We start from the raw sequence: 13,233 nt of genomic DNA on the forward strand, positions 1-13,233 counted from the left end.
CTCTGTTGGTTTTTAGTGCCACTATTTTTTTGGCCTGTTCTTGACTTAGAAAAGTATATCTCTCTGCATTGTGGCATGGTTTATAAACCTCCAGGCAATCATACACCAATTTGTGTCCATTATAAATCTTACCAAGAATTTATGTTATTTGGTCATAAACTTTTCTACAACTTCAAGATTCTAAGCCGTGGTAATATAATCAAAGAATTGAGACTTTACGAAAATTTATTAAATAACCTCAAATTAAATCAAAAGTCGCACTTCCTTCTTATCGATATACACGACCTGATAAAGTGCAATCTCACTTCGTTACTCCACACCCTTTTATCGGAATAATATTGCACAGGAAAAGCTTACGGAATAAACTTCAATTTGCCTCTCTACGAAATCGGATACCAGAAATGCGTTGAAGAAATAAATGACTGTAAGTTGAGAATGCCTTCCGTCAGACAGGCTTACGTTTGGAGCTTACGGTCACATGTTGGGCTAGGCGAGGAAAATTTGTTTAATGTAACGATACTAATTAGTGGTTCATGGGCAGTAACTGCAACTTATAAACAATTTATAGAAAGTTTCATGTTTCCAAGCTTGATTACATTTTTCCATTTTTATCCTTTGAAAAAATGGTTTTAATTAAATTGGTAAGTAAGTATAGTTTTATAAAAACTAAACGCAAACGCAACATTCAAAAATCTTAGTCTTTTTACAGAAGAAATTTTACAACGTTATCAGCAAGCGGTTTGAACATAATAAAAACTGTTAAAACAATAACATTTTAATCGACTTTCTTTGTCGTATTGACGTACACGGCTGATTTGAAGTTTCTACATCCAAAAATCATTTTACACAAAACCAATGTAAGCTGGTATTCTTTATAGTTTATATGACTGTATCTTCCTTGAATTAGTTACAATGCGTTCTGGGATCTTTCTTTGACAAACAAACCACGTCTGTCGTCTTCACTATAAAAGCTGAACGATGCACTCTTGCAGTATCAGATGATAAAGTGAAATTTCAGCGGAAAAAGGTTTTACGTACAAGTGAATATATATATATTTTTTTTATTTGTATAAAACGAGATTACATCACGCAAAGATTCCATATCTAAACTGAAAGCCTTGCCTTTGGAGTCATCCAAATAACCATAGGTCGACTGCGTATTATTGTAACCGTATTCTGACATAAATTATTCAGTTTCTTTACGTAAATCGGACTTAAGTTGGTAAAAGCTGAGAAATATTACGACAATCTATAAAATATTTAACCGAGGCATTTTAATAATCTGTAAACTGATCAAACGCCAAGATGAGGATAACAATTCACGAATTGAATCAATATTTAATTTACATTTACGATTTTAGATTTACTGCACTTTTTACTGTAGCTAATATACGTATATAAACAAAATAGATTGTTTTAACATGCTGTACAGACAGAAGACGTTTTTTCCGATTTCGTCAAGGAATTATCGCTCACTCATTCAAAATAGAAAAAAGGCTACTGAAGTAAAATTAATTTCAACAAACCTCATGCTAATTGCTAACGCTGTGGTAACGTTGATATAACGTTTTGTGGATGCCAAATACAAAATATTTTTATATAATAGCAAAAACAAGTCACCTCCCAGATGACAAAATCTTAGACAGAAAAATCCAGAATTTTTCTGTCTGAAGAGAGCCAGAAAACGAGTTCCCAAAATTAGTTCGGATCACTTTAGGTTTTTCTATAAGTTACCACATCCCAGCGTACGTTTACCTTGTAATTTTAAATTTGTTTAGTCTACCTAGCACAGTGGGTTTATTGTGACAACCTGGTTTTCGACGATATTAAACTTGAATTTATTGATATAATTATAATAAAACTTAAGCTTAACTAAATTCCCGTCTGTAGTAGTCAATGCTGGTCACTTTACAGTCATTAATTCACGTCTTTCATAACATGCTTATTATCTTTTATTCTGTTCATCAGTTAATGTTGAACTACAAAAATCGTAATTAGTCTACCAATGTGAATTCCTAAAAGAAATACTGCAAGTCATAATTAACACGTTTCCACTATAACCTACTGTAGCCATGATTTAGTAAAGCGCGTTCGTGTTGGCTTACCAATAAATGTAAACTTACTTACTAAAGATTTTAAATCTAAATAGGCCTTTTTCGTAAATATTTTACGAAAATAATCAAAGCTTTTTATTTTTCCTCTGGATTATATTGATTGGGTAGAAAAATACCGTACTGCCATTCTGTTTTATACTTTTTCTGCTGGGTATTATTTACTCAGTAATAGCCTATATGTCTGTAGCCTATGTAGCACGCGTAGGCTACTATGTTTTAAAAGCTTGGACTGCGTACGCATATTTTCCTTTATAGGGTACTTAAAGCTTTTTGAGAAAAAAAGCTTGAAAAATATGGAGAAAGAACTTCAAGAAATTACTTTGCTAAAAAGTCTCTCTGAAGGTCGATTTTTATTATTTTTGTCGCAAAGTTCGCAATTCAGGATGCCAACCGTTTTTCCAAGTACGGACAACAAGGAGTTGGTTGTCATAGTCTTCCAGTGGTATAGCGGTTAATTAGCCATCATCTGACTATTTTAACCCCCAAGGTACATACGCCTAGCATAACCTAACTCCTTGGGGGCTCGTTATATCTAACGTTTTGTTGCTAATGGGTTTAAAATGACAACACTGAGTAAGGATCGATGATCTGACCATAAATGATTAAATATCAGACTCACATTAAGGATCTTTAACAACAAAAGTTGTCGGTTGCCAACTACAGTATTCTCGAAGTTCATTAATGACCCTTTGTTTACCTATGACTACTCTACGCCACTGTACTTTAGTACCTGCGAGCAAAACTATTTTTGAAAAATATATTCTCCCATTTTAGCAACCTTTTTAAAATTGCTTCCAGATTTTTAAGTTACAAGCCAATTTTTAAGATAAAAGTGCGTTTACAATATGCGTTCGACGTTCTATTTATAAGCACGGAGTTGTAATTAACCCTACTTAAGCTACACGTGCTTCTTCAAACCTTCTAAAAAAATACGCAAAATGGTGAAAGTTCTCCCTGTTAGATCAGTTGGTTAAGTTATTGACTTTGTGAACAAAGAAAAGGCAAACCGCAGTGCTGGTTCGATTCTCGAGATGTGCGCTGCAGCTACCTACTTCAAAGTACGCCTTTCCATTAAGCCTCACTTAGTGGATAAAGTATTTCGCGGACAAAATTACCGGTACAACAAAAATCGAAACTTTGCTTTGTCAATCTCGTTGACCAGCCTGCGTCAGTGGTTCAAAGCTTTTGCAAGCATGCAAAACTGCCAGGATAAAGCTTCCAAAGAGGCTTTCCCAGTCCAAAAGTGAAGATTCTTAAAGTCAATCAATCTATCTACAATAGATTTCAGCCTGTAGCTTCTACAGTAGATTGTTGATTTATCAGACGTTTTTCTTACCAACCTAGATGAGCTACTCTTCTTCTAATGGAAACGTTTTGCTATTCCGCAGTTTGCCTGTCAAATGTTTGCGCTTGATCTTGGATAAAAGAAATGTTTTTCAATCATATGTGGGGAATAAGCCAAGTAAACTGAGACATTGCAAACATGTTTTTCACTCGTCGATTTTATTGATTGCAACACATTTTTTGATAGTTAAAAAGTAAGATCAAATTCTTCTAAACATACAACGAAAGAAATTTCTTGCGCCAGAAGAAGGTGACATTGAACCTATTTCATTGAATTCGACTTACACAAGATTAAGAATTTCAAAAAAATTAAGCCATAAATTCCAGATTATGGAAAATGGAATCATACTAAAAGTAATTCATATCCTGCATGGGCTCTATCCAAGGGGGGGTGAGGGGGTGATCACCCCCACCATTGGAGTGGTTGGAATTGCTAAGATGGTTTTTGCCCACTATCCAAAAATCACCCTCCCCCCCGCCGAATTCTAAAAGTGGATAGAGCCCCTGATATCCCGGAATTGTATCCCTACGCTGGAAGCATCAAGGATGCTATCGTTGCGATTGCACAAATTGCGCGACAATGAGAAAAAAAAAAGATTGCGCAATCACACGATGGCGAAGCCTAAAAGAAGGTATTGGAAACATCACCTTGATAACTTTTGAGATTGAAATTCGGAAGCTAAAGTAAATAACCTAGCATCTCCTTATTTTATAAAGATGGTATAGGTTCTTTTGATGAGAATTAATTTAGTATCGCAAGATGCTTACAAGTAATCATCTGCTTTTATGGATATGGTTTTGTTAGTCAATCAATTGCTGACGTTTTCAGGAAGCTAGATCAGGCACATCAGGTTACTGTAAACCACTAATACAAGCTGCCTGAAGAAGTCAGTCGTGTTTGATTGACAAACGTCGAAATTAATTGAGGATTATCATTTGCAACAGCTTGTGGTGAATTATTTCGCACCAGAAAAACTCACCTTGTGTTTAAAGCAGATGGCTGGTGAACAGTTGCATTCAACATTCAAATTTATGATTTGAAAAAAAAAAGTTAATCCTGTAGGATTATTAAAACCAGTAAAACATCTACATACAATGTCAGCATCAAGATTACAAAGATTTAACGTTTGCTGACGTTGAATCAATATAAATATGACGAATTTTGCTGTCTGGAAAAGTGCCGGTCACAAAGTTGTCGGGTTCTGAGTTAAACATGAAAAATAATTGAGCCAAATTGTGGTTTAAATTCAGTACAAATTATAAATCTATTTGTTGGGCACTTTCAAAAAGATAACTCTAAAGAGGTCAACGGATCAAAAAGGCTCTCGAAGAAATTAAAAACTAAACATTTAAAGAAACTATAAACTTTGCAAAGGACCGAACACAGCGGAAATTACTTCAAATGCTGTTTTGAACCTTCCTGCGAGATAAATATTGATTAATGTAAAACTGGACTTCATAAATGCGTTTGGTTTCATTAGAGATTAAGCTAGTTTTTGCTTTCATGCCTGGTTTGAGTTTGTTGATTTGGGCCCAAGGTATGACTCCTACTTCTACTTGCAATTTTGCTTGTGATAAGTTCATGGCAACCCTACTGCATTACATATGTCATGTCAGGATTGGTCAAAAGTTAACTCAAAGAGAAAAAGAGAAAAAAACGGTTATTTAAGAAACACGAAGAGACTTATTTCATTTTAATTTTCCGAATATACTTGAAGAGAAAATTGCTATTGATATTGCCTTCTAAAACGTTTCATTAAAACTGAAGATATTTGTTTAGTGCAGCTGTTAACCAGATTAAATCTGCTACAAACACTTAAATTTAGAAAAGTTTGAAGCTACAGCCTGTGAATGACTTTAATCCACTTTCACTTCAGCCTACTGTAAAAGTACCCATTTAACCACATTGAAACATTTGTTACTTCTGTTGTGGTATAAGCATAAACAAACCACGATCAACCTTTGAAAGTTTGAAAATAAAGGAAAAAAACTATTAATATTTTACAACATTGAGTGTCATCGCATTATAAGTGACATGTACTTGGTATTAAGTAAACCCGACAAAGCTAACAACCGTGACTGTTGCAAGAAAATGACGATATTTGAAAACAAAAATAAGGTGGAAAAGAAAATCAATTTTAAAGATCGGGCAAAAGATCTCCTTGATCACTTTTGAAAATAGACATCAAAAGGTTTTATCGGCTAGAGCAGGGGTCACCAAACTTTTTTCTCTGAGGGCCGGATTGCTGCGAGATTAACAGCTGCGGGCTGGATGCAAATTGCGAAAAGATATACAACTATTTAGAATCTCCATTGACTTGAATTGAGCACAATAAATAACAAAGTCAGCGGTGGAATAGCAAAGTTGTGATGAAAATCGAATAGTTGCCGGAAAAGTTATCCCCTGCTGTGATACACTACAGGGCATCGTGCTCTTGAAAAAACATTACATCTTTCCAAATTTGGCCTAGGCTGTCCCCATTTGTGGTGGCCTAATGATAAACAGCAACGTCAGTCCTTTACAAAAAGTTTGGTAACTTTTTTCCTTAACAGTTGTAGTGCAGAGCCTGTTTTTTCCGCAGCACGTGGCAGGCCGGATGAAATCAGTTCGCGGGCCGGTTCCGGCTCGCGGGCCGTAGTTTGGTGACCCCTGGGCTAGAGTAATGAAACGAAAACAAAACAAAAAAAAATCTTTATATTTTTTGTTATTGTTAGCATAATTAAATAAAGCTGCACCATCAGTAAAACTTATTTTATGCATTTTACTCCGATTTAAATTTTGTGCCGTGGGTTAGGCTAATTGCCTTTAAATCGTGAAAAAGATGTGAAAAATAACATGATTGACACGCTGCCAAACTTTTTGGAAAGAAGAAAGCATTTGAGATTTTCAAATACTTTTAACGGTGTAATGATTATTTTTTTCTGTGGCTAGATTTATAAAAGTATTCGAGGCAGACGCTATCCTGGATCGCATTGTGCTCTTGCGCAATCTACCTTAATATTGACTTAGTGCATGATAACTTCCACAATCGAGGCATCTGTGCAACTTAAATACCAAACGAACTTAAAGTGTAAAATGTTAAATCCACACCTTCATGTTTTGACGTTTTTTCATGGAAGCCTGCAAACCTTTGGTTGGCCGCTTTATTCAGACCTCATTTTGTTTCGTATAGATAACAAAATATTTCCACGGTAAAAGTTTAAATTTCTGAAGTGATCACACTGCATTTTACAGTCGTAAAAAATCATATTGTCTCAACAAGAACAGTGAGCAGACAACTGTTATTGCAAACAGTCAATTCTTGAGTGGCCTGACGTTTCCAAAAGTGCTTTTTAAAAGAGTTTAAAAAAAAGAAAAGCAGAAGAAACCAGTCAGTTTAAGATGATTAATCAAATAAACGTTTTAAAAGTTGTTTTCACCAGAGCTTCGATCCATCTTTACTTCATGAAATATTTCATGAAAACAAATGCTAAATTAAACACTTATAGAACTTGGATACACTCATAGAACTTGGATACACTCATAGAACTTGGAAGTTAAGTACTTTTTCCAAAAACACTGTGATAAGAAGGAAGTGGTGCAATGACGTCAATGTTTCTTCCCACGCGTCAGCAAAATAATGCTGAATAATGAAAAAGTCAAATAATTATTAGGCTTAAGCACTTTATAAACTTGTTTATGCTGAGCACAAATATAAAAGCAGGAATCACCCTTTTTCAAGTCATGTAATGGATTCTGGATAAAATAATCGCTTTGTGGAAGGGACACTATCTTTAGGATGTTGGCAGTATCGACTTTGTTTTGGACAACTTATCTATGAATCAAGCATTAAATTTTTATTCAACTTAAAAAAAAAAACTGAAAATAAACACCACGACGATTAAAGCCATTAGTGCGCTTGCCTAAAACAAATATAGACTAATCTTTAACTTGCGAAATCTTTTGCATTTTTTAGATACAGCAAGCATAACAACACAAAAATCGCTTTGAAAGATTCAAAAACTGTAAACTATTAACAAATCACTTTTTTTAAACACTGGGCATTTTTTAATCGAAGGGATTGTTTTTATCGAGTTTTGTTATTTGACCAGTGCTGCCTTTTGTGGTGCCGTAGCTAAAATGATGCCCTATTAGCAACCGTGTAACCAAATTTACAAAGTAGGCTCTTTGTTTGTTACACAGACGCACTACATTTGCAATAGGTAGGCAATAGGTTAACTTAAGAGTTTAGATGTTTTAAGCGTTTAAAAACACTAAACTAGCAAGTTTCAAATCGGTTACAGAAAAATAAAAGCAATCCTTTGTGGATCACCATATAAGTTACGTCGTAGGCCTATTTGCGCAAAACCTCAAGCAACTGTTTTTATTTTTTATTATAACGTACGATGAAGAAGGTAAAACACGACTGCGTTAGCTTACTAAGTTTGGTAAGCTGAGTAACCTATTGCATGTTTGTGGTAGCCAAAGCAAAGTGAACTTTCAACCAACTCTAACTAATTATTATAAACAAAATAAACTTGTCACATTTTCTGGTGGTAGAAAATGAAGCAAAATAATGCGTTTTTGTTGTCTAATGTTATGCTGAATTTAAATCAAATTCATATTGTATCAGGTTCCATTGGTCAACATAACTCTGGAAGACACTTTTTCATTGTTTAAATATTTAATAGCCTATATTGTGTAGATTGGGTTACTAAGATGTTATTTCTCAATCTGGTTGCAACAATTGGGAGATGTTACCTGAATTGCTGCCTCATAAGCAAGAAGAAGAATGCAAATTGCTTGTATGACATTAACAAACAAAAAACAAAGCACTGTACTCACTAGCGTACGCAGGGGGGGGGCATGCCCCCCCCCTTAAAAATGTTTTAGTAGTTAACGACGTAGATTAAGGCATTTATAATTTTGGATTGTACTGTCAAAGCAATTAACAATGTTGTTCTATAGAATAAGCCAATACGAAATACATGGCCCAATCCACCTACCCCACCCCAGGTATGCCAATGTAGCATAGTGTTCTGTAAGCCTATTATAGATAGTGAGAAAGAAATGGATAAAGTCTAAACTAAAACCAAACTGGGATATCATGAAGACGTCTGGGATATCAATGGCCAGTGGCGTAGCCAGGGGGGTTTGGGGGTTACAACTCCCCTTTTGGCACGCGTGTGACGTCACGATAATGAGAATGATGCTTTCAGTCTCTTTATGCTTGAGAATGATGCTTTCAGTTTAAAAAAACTTGCCTAATTTTAAACAAAACTGCATTAAAAGAGCGAGTTTTGCCAATACCAAACATTCAAACATCTCAGCCAGAAATTAGCAACAAGAAAACATAGACATAGAGACTTAGCTTCATTTCCGAAAAATGCCGAAAAAAACATGATCTTATCCTTTTGCTATGCCACCTGACAGCACCATTTTACAGAAAAATTCATACCCACACTTTTGTTAAAAATGCTCTCAGAATGCACCAAATTCAAAGTAATTTTTCAAAAATTTCTGGGTGAGGTCCCACAGACCCCCCGCCGCTGGGTGTCATCAAACCCCCCCTTTCAAACTTCCTGGCTACGCTACTGTCAATGCCCCCCCCCCCCCCCCCCTTGAGAAAATCTTGCGTACGCCACTGACTGTACTATAGGTAAAGTAACAAATAAATCACAAAATAGATGACAAATTTTATCAAAATGTAGGCTATTGGCCTAATAGCTTACCACAAAGAGCAAAGAGAACTAATATAGGCCTACAAGGAATGCAAGCTGCCATAAAATAAACTGGTCATGAGTCACCTTTCAATTTTAGTGAAGTTCGGCTTGAAATATTTAAATTACGAACAAAACTTTCGGACCGGGAATTGCCAAAAGCAGGCTAAACTATTGTTGTGTAGAAGCAATAGAATAACACCATGTAACAAAAAATTAGTTGTATCAAGTTTTTAGTATTTTTTAAAAGATATTGCTGATTAAAACGTGTTTCTAGCAATTTTTTTCCACAAGTGTCATTTAAAAATTATTTATTTAAGGTTTTTTTTATTATGTTCTATTTTCCCGATTATGTTCTATTGCACCTGTTTCGCATAGCAGTCAGTAGCTGAGTTGCCACTTCTCAAACCCTCGAGCAAAAAAGCTGCATAAGACACGGTAGTGTCTTAATTAAGATATAGTCTCTCATGAAATAGTCTCTTAAGAAAAAGTCTCTCATGACGAATTCAACATACCTAATGCAGATATAAATTCAGAATTTTGGTAATAGGTTAAACGAAGCAATAATTATCAATTTTTGGAAACAATGTGATGAAAGAATATGAAAAATGGTGTGTTTCATGTCAATAAAAATGCATTTCCTGCACTTCCATCTTGATTGTGTTGATCTTTGTATGGGTGATTGGTGGAAGCGGAAAAGATGGTGAAAGGTTTCATCTTAAATGGAAAGAAAATATCAAGGGCGGTGGATTTGAAAAATGAAGGGGGGGGGAGCACGTATGGTCCAAAATACGAGAAGTTTTCTCAGTATATAGACGCAAGTCACACAAATGTGATCACTTTTGAAGTGGGTTCATCTTTGCATGATGCATATGTGGCTTATATTTGCATAATATTTCTTTGTGTTTGCATGCTTACACGTTTAATAGACAATTATGCTGGTTAATACAGAAAATCTTTGAGTAAGACTAACAATCAGAAAAAGGGACATTTTATCAAAAGTAAGGACACTTCAGATTTTTTTGCTATTTTGGTGCTTAGTTTGAAGTAACAGAACACAATACATAAAAAAATTTCTGCAACTAAAAATTTTGCGAAATTTTGTTAGGCTACATGGTGAATTGAAGCATTTGGTCATTCTACATTAGATGAAAAAATGCCAGAGCCCAAAATGCAGAAACATACATAAATTCAGCAAGCGGTTTGTAACGAAAATTCTTTTGCAATGACAATGCAAACACTGTAGCTTTAGAAAGGTTTGAGAATATCAGTTTAGTTTTGAAACTGGATCGAGAGTTTTATAAAGGCTGTTTCCAGTGCGAAAAGTTGCCCCGATAGCTCAGATGGTTAGCGCGTGGCTTCTGGAAAAAAGCAGCTTCAAGGTCAAGCGGCGCTGGTTCGACTCTAGGGGTGTGCGTTTGAGCAACGCACGTTAAGGACTAAATAGATGGAATAATTCCCTGGCAACAATACTTCAACGATCGGAAACTTTACTCTGTCAATCTCGATGACCGGGCCTGCGTCAGTGATTCAAAGCCTCTACAAGTATGCAAAACTGCCAGGATTAAGCTCTGCAAGATGCTTTCCCAGTTCGAGGATAAAAATTTAATCAATCAATTTGGAAGAAAGAACGGCCTTTAGCAAAAATTGAAAACATTTCGAATCTAAAGTGTTTATGCTAACGCTAGCTCTTGAAGAGAGCAAGAGGAAAACCTGCAGCTTTGAGCTATGCACATTGCGCAACCTTCTACTCGGAAACGTGGCTCAGTAATTAATTTTGAGACAAAGACGTTGATTAAACTTTGACTGCATTTTTATCTGAAAATTCGGTGGCTAAGTAAAACCAACCAAAACACACCGAATCTGCGTCTGTCTGGAGTTCCAGGAGTTTACCTGTATATCAAGAAATTAAATACCGGTCATGGCAGTTCATTCTGGATAATTCTATCTTGTACGTGACTGTAAAATCGTTAATTGTTTCGAAAATCATTATTTTATTTAAACTTCAAGACAACCTGTTTCACTCAAACTAATAGGCATCAGCCTATAGCAATTTTCTCGGGATGTCATTAGAGGTGAGTTAATTGTTAGACGGCAGTGTTAGTCGAATTATGTCATTTTTTTATGAAACTAAACCCATCAAGCAAAGAAAATTAAAATTGCTTGTTTTTACAACGACGAACAATTTTTGGACAAGATTAAAGTAAAAAGAATTCTCAGGACAAAGTTTAAATTATACTTAATAATATGAAAAACTGGTCAGGACTTGATTAACTTACAAAATTGCAGTAGAAAAATCTCACAACAGTGAAACCTGGCACTTCATTGCCTCCAACCCTCGACTAACTAGAGGAAGGAAGTTAATGATGATGATACAGTTATTTTATAGTTTTGTTTTAGACAACCATAATCTTCTTATGTTGCAATGCTGAACCACACAATTCTACCTTGATAAAATAGTTCCAGATAAAATTCTTCTGGTAAATATTCCCTTAGATAAAGATTGAAAATATTTAGTTGGAGAATATTTGCCAAGGTGGATTTTCTTTTCAGGGAAATTTTTTATCCATTACCGCATTTACGACACCAAAAAGCTTCTGTTTGTGTCTGCACAGTTTGGCACTCGCGTGGCTAAACTACATGCCTTCGCAGATCAACCAGCATAAGCTATGCCAATGCTGCACATTGGATTCAAATTACTCAACTCCAACAAAACTTCTCTCAAACTATAGCCCACGCTAATTTACTAACAAAACTAGTAAAATTGCAAGAAACGTCAGTTTGTAGCTTACAAGGCAAAGGACGATAAATTGTTAGGCAGGAAGTAACCTAGCTACTGGGCAGCGTTGAGGCTTACAAAACAAAAGTAGATGTCTATCAGACGTGCATACTACGACCATCCTCGCTCACCATTTTGTTTTACAGTAGATTAGCGCATTTCATATTTCCAAGTAGCCTATATTTCAAAAACGTTTACTTTATAATAGGGACGGTGGAATATCGGGACGACTCACTTTACTGATTTTTCTTGTGAAATGGACAGCTGGAGGGTCACTAAGAAGTTCAAAAATTAGCAGAACTGCACAACGTTTTCTTTGCTTTTGCGTAAATTCATTCTCATCAAATGAATTGCTATATTTGGTTAAAATTTTGGGTGCTAGAGAATCTGCAGAACCTTACTGCAGCAGTGTGAGGCTACCTACCGTTACTGCTGTTGCGTGAAGTTAACCGCTGCATTACCATGACTTGAATACCAATTAAATAAACATGATATCACATATTTCCTACATTTATTTTGGCGATACACACTTTCTACACATGTGGGCAGGTCATATAAACTGCACCTGAGTATGCGACATATGGTAGTAGACCTCAAGCTGTAGTTGCATCAAATTTTGTCATAACATTGTGACCTTCCAGTTGTCCACCTTACTTTTGAGTGAGCAATCCCCTACTTCTACCATCCCTACTTTATAATCTAGATTTCTAGGCTATGCTTAGCCACCAACCTTCAATATAATGAACTCCCAAAAAATTGACTTTACCCAATCCGGGGTAATTTATCCCGTTTTTGGGGTCATTCGTCTCAATGTTTTTCTCCTGGAAAACTTCTTTTACTGCTGCCAAGCCTTCGTGGTGTGGCACGAAGCAGCTATATCTGTTTTCGAGATGGTAAGTTACGAAAATTTACACTGCAAGCTTTCGATTTCAACAAACTTCGAAATGCTATCCATCACATCTTAAAGTAGGTTGTAGCTTTCAAAGCATTACAGAAGTTCCTTCAGAGCTTCAGCATGATGACGATTGGTTCGGCTGCATAGCCGAGAGCCCTGGTTTAACATCGCTAAGAGCATGCGGCTGTGTGTTTGTCAGGACACTGAAAGGCATGCTCAAAATGGACACGAAGATTGGCTTCCTTGCCCGCACTTAAATCTACAACCACCAAGTGTAAGCCTGGATACGACATTGGTTGATTTAGATTTTTTGGGATAAATCCTAAGTGACGTTTTAGTCTGTTATCATACTGCTCGTGACATGCGAAGCTTAACCTAATTAGCCAATGTTAAAGACACAT

This window comes from Aplidium turbinatum, chromosome 2, assembly GCF_918807975.1.
Source record: "Aplidium turbinatum chromosome 2, kaAplTurb1.1, whole genome shotgun sequence".
NCBI classification, from domain to species: domain Eukaryota; kingdom Metazoa; phylum Chordata; class Ascidiacea; order Aplousobranchia; family Polyclinidae; genus Aplidium; species Aplidium turbinatum.